Source organism: Ursus americanus, chromosome 6 (genome assembly GCF_024610735.1).
Source record: "Ursus americanus isolate L20-20 chromosome 6, mUrsAme1.1.p, whole genome shotgun sequence".
NCBI lineage: Eukaryota > Metazoa > Chordata > Mammalia > Carnivora > Ursidae > Ursus > Ursus americanus.
The window spans coordinates 18514724-18519783 of NC_142132.1; positions in this window are offsets into that span (position 1 = coordinate 18514724).

Consider the following 5060-nt stretch of genomic DNA (forward strand, 5'->3'; position numbering starts at 1 on the left):
CTGTTCCCTACCTGCTCTGTAGCTTGGACAAGTTACCTAACATCTAAATCTCAGTTTTCTTATATGTAGAAAACGAGGATAATGATGGGAGCTGCTGCCCCAACCGGTCACCAGGAGAATTTAATGAGAGAATACATATAAAACTGTGGGACAGTGCCTGGCATGCGGTAAACATTTGCTATGAGTTAGCTATTATATATATCCTAATCTCCTTGTTCATGAAACAGGAATTTTAACACCTGTCTTCACCACCACCTTTCACGGTTGTGGCCGACAAATAACTTCTAGGGCTGGGCCTGTTGCATCAAGTGTGGAGCACTGTGCAAACTCCGGGACATGAGCGTCGCAGAGTCTTGGGTCATGCGGGCTCTTAGCAGCCTCCTCACTAGGACCGCTATCCCCACATCAGAGATGAGGACTCCAAGGCTAGTGGGTCAGCGTGTTGACGAGACCTGCCCAAGATCACCAAGCTAATTAGTGACAGGACCTGTTTTAAAACCAGATTTGTCCAACTGTAAAGCTCGTATTCTTAACCACTGTTTCCTAACACCCTTAGGCCATCAGTCAAAAAATCAATTCTGCCATATATTACATGAAAAACATGTCAGTTATACGAACTGTCGAATCCAGAGTATATAAGACAAATTTGTTCTTTTTCTTTAATATGTGAAATTTTTGTTTTTTTGTTTTGTCTTACTTATTTGTCGCTATTTGACCACTTTATTCTGCAGTAGAGCATGGGGGATGGTGTGAGGGGATCCTTCCAGATCACAGAAGGCCCTCATTACTTAGGCCCTCATTACTTAGACTGCCTGATGATTACCGCAGACTCAAAACAAGATTCTAAGACCCAGGGAGGCTGTGGCTCCGTATCTCCTTTGAGGAAGGGCTTGGTATTAAAGAATCCCTGTAGCCCGTCTGACCCAGTTGTCTTGCCCTGGTGGGTCAGAAGCTACACTTTATCTTAAACTCTTCTTCCCTTAGTCCTGTTAGAGTGAACTGCCATCTCTCTAAATTGCACTCAGAGCCTGTCAGTCATTCTGGATTCAGATTTAAAGATCCTATTAATGAAAATGTTATTTTAAGAACTGGAAGGAATAACATATGCTTGCATTAATGGGAGAAAACAATAGCAATTGCTTCTCTATATTATGGTTGGGTCTCAGATTCAATGAACTCTGGAACGAGATGGAAAATATAATAAGCATGATTCTGAAAATTGAATAATCAGCATTCCATGTGGTTCCAATTGTAATGGATGGAAAAACATAAGCAAAATGGAAGGATTGTTTGCTCTTAAGCTTTTCTAAGATTGTCACCCTGAAGGTGAACTTATCTCTTCGAATAATGACCCATTGTACTGTGGGAGAGGCAACACAACTTCCGTAGTTGAAGTCTCACATTTTAAGTCAAATTTTGAAAAACAAAAAATCCAGACACTTTTAAATTTATAGAATTAATCTTCTGTCTTTCCTCCAGTAACAAGTAAATTGAATCTGCAAAATTATGTTCAGTATATTATTTTCAACTGTGTAATTATTGTTTAAAGATACATGTCTTCAATTTCTTCTGTTCCCTTTTGAAACTCAAGTCCATTTCAAATCTTTTGTTAATAAGCAATTTAGTTCTCAGAGAATGGTTTCTTTGTGTTGGTAATTAAGTGTTATATTTACACAAAGGAAATAGTGAAATACAATCTCTTCCAAAAAGAACATTCTAAAACATTCCACTGAATGCAAAAGCATGACCCTGCAGTGTCAGAATTTCTTTTGGTGATGCCGACAAAAATCCTTGGAGCAATTTTACAAGGAACCAAAAGGAAAGTCTGATTCCTGTAAATGATATGGCCCTTTAGGTGTGATCGTCGAGGAAATATTAAAACAATTCAGTAGCAAGTGAGAGTGAATATCCAGCAACCGTAAGTGTGCTATTTAACACTTCAGGACTAGATCTTACTATGGCGGCATGAGTCTGCTTCCTTGGCAGCAAATACCTTCAGGGCAAGCGTTTGTCTCTGCACATTTGATAGTTACAGATGTGAATTTTCTCCTAAGGTGAAAAATGGCCTTTCGTTAATATTCCAACAAACACGCATGTGACAGGCCATGTGACAGGCACTCTTCCAAGAGCTGCAGAAGTCTTCCAAGTCTGAGTAAGATGGAGCCCACCTTCACTGGTATCCAGTCTGGTCAGGGACATATGGGCCATGGGGTGGCAGGAAATGCAAGGCATGTTTAGGAAAGCAGACGTGAACTATATATAATGATTGTTATCATATTTATTATGTGCCAAGCACAGTGCTAAAAGTTTTATTTGCTATATGTCATATTGAGTGACCAACTCATCCCAGTTTGTATGGGATTTTTCTGCTCTGGCACTAAAAATCCTACATAGTAGGGTGTCTGTCAGTCCTGGACAAACTGGGACCTCTGGTCACCCTATATACATTCCTTACAATGACCTTATGAGATCCAGCCTACAACCACCCTCAGTTTGCAGGAATGGAAGGTCAGAAGGCAGGGGAATGTATCCAAGATTGCACAGCTGCTAATACTTGGGGGGCTGAGATACGAAACAGAGTGCTCTAAACTCGGGCAAGACGCAAATCCTTAGCTAAGATGCAGCATTTTCACTGCACAGTTCCAGATGATAAAAATAAAAAAAAGAAATTAATACCAAATTGTGGTGGGATCCAAATTCAAGTAGTTTTCCTGTGGGTCCTGGAGAGTCACTGACAGTTTCCAAATAATAGAACATCGTGGAAACTTTCCTGATTAACTTCATATTGAAGACACCAAAGAATTAGTTCAATTCAACCATTTGTCCATTCACCTTTCCTGTCTCTAGAAATCTGCAACCTCACCTCCTCTTATGGCTACTTCTCCCAAAAAATAAACAAAGCAAAGAAGGCATTTTGAAGATTGAAAACATGTTCTTCTATCCCAAAGCCACTTCGGGATTTTTTTTCTCTTTACTTCTTAGAATTTTCCCCATGCTTCTCCCTATACCAGAAAGTAGAAATACTTGGAAGGCTGTAAGTAGTTTGCTTAAACACACGTCTTTTATAGTTTATCATGCCTCAAATCTCATTTCCTTAGAGAAATAACAGGTAGAAGTGCTGGGTCTAGGCTTTCCTCTAAGAGATGAGAAAAGAAGCAGGCAAATAAATTGTCATGTGGCATGATTTAGAGTCTGTGTGTGTGCACGCATCTTTTGTCATTTTACCAATTTCCTGTGAGTCTGCTTCTTCCCTTTCATTGCCTTTCATTCTGAACTGTTATGTGGCTTATTTTGAGAGGGGGAGTAGGTGGGGATCTACACATCCTATCTGTTGAGATGTATGCCACCTCAGATCAGCAACATTCCATGGTCTAGTGCAAGACAGCCAAGCAGAGAAAAGTCCATTCAAAGCAAAGGTGGCAATTTTCATGACGTACCTCTCCCTGACTGATTTAAGGAGTTACATTATGCAGAAACCTGAAACAGTGAGCCTTTGTGCTGGGAACATCCATTTAACTGCATTCCATAATGTTTTCTGCCAAGTCACCAGGTTCATACTTCTCAGGCTCTTGCTTGTTGGAAATTGAAATCATTCCCTTTATGGAAACAACCTATCCTTCTCTGTGAGGGCTCATCCAGTTGGTCAGAACTCCTTTCCCGGGTTTTATTTGATGATAAATTATATCAAGAAATTAAACAGAAACCCCATTAGTAATGTTGACAATATTCCCCCCACACACATGAAATATTTAATGAAAACCAGGAGCTGGGGAGTTGAATTTGCACACAAAGTACCTGTGTGAGACAGATGTTCTCTGAGTCAGATGTAAGCTTTTCTCCCCCACAGATCTTTGCAGACACCCAAGAGCTGTCCCTTATTTTGCTTTAGGTGACAGGGAAACATCCATTTAGTAATTTCCTGCCTCAGTTGTTCCCACCCAAAATGGGATATCCAGGGGGATTTTCAAAGTCCTGGGACATTCTAAATATGGAAGCAGAAGGGTGGAACCAGCCCAAATGATTGGTACCATCTGCAGAAGAGCTGGAAGTATGAATGGCCCGAAGAATCCTTACATTTCAGCGGAAGAGTGAGCTCACCCACATTCAAAAGAAGGTGGTCTCTGCTAAAAGCGAAGTCCATGCAGCTGAAGGAATTACCCAAAATGGGGAGAGTTGAGGGTCCTCTTTGGATATATCTCACGCTCTCTCTTTCAGTCAGTGCGACCAGGCCATAGAGATAAAAAGGAACACTCATATACTGATTCTCTACCCTGACTGTACACTAAAATCACCTATGGACATTTAAAAAGCCCTGTTTCTGATCACAGCAGACAAAATAATTAACATTTGGTTATGGAATAATCCAGACATCTGCATACTTTTTACGTGCCTACAGACAGGGTCTTGTCAGGGTGAAAAACCAGAAACGAAGAATTTAATTAAAGTAATTTTTAACAAGTTAACTAGTCATTGAGGAATGCAGGAAGCAGCCTCTATCTGTAAGGGGGGGGGCAAACAAAGGAATGAAGTCACTGGTATTAAAACGGAGTGTAGAGGGGGAGGCCTGGCAGAGCAGAGACCCCAACCTCGGCGGGGGGGGGGGGGGGGGGGGTTATGCTGCCCGCTGTTGCTGGTGTCTGAGTTCAGAGGAAGGATCCTATAGAGATGGATGGGACCAGACTTTGGAGAAGGGGACACTGGCCTACTGGAGCTTGTATCTCAGATACAAATGGTTCTGGGATCGCCAAAAAACTGGAAACTAAACCAGCTATTGCTACTGCTACTGCTATGACCCAAGTGCTATGGCCAGGGTGACACTGGTAGAAACAGGGAGCAAACAGGAAGGAGCAAACTCCCTGTTCTGTATTCCATCCTCTCAGTCTCCTGTAGTGCCCCCTACTGGCAGATCTGGTAAAAGAGAAATGCCCTTGGCAGAATCCCAGCCCTTGCATCTCAGAGTGGAACACAGAAGGTTACATTTGAAGTAAGAAGTAAGAACGAGAAACCAACATGATTTGGTCCCTTAGGTGATTCTGTGGGGCACACAGGGTTGAGAACCA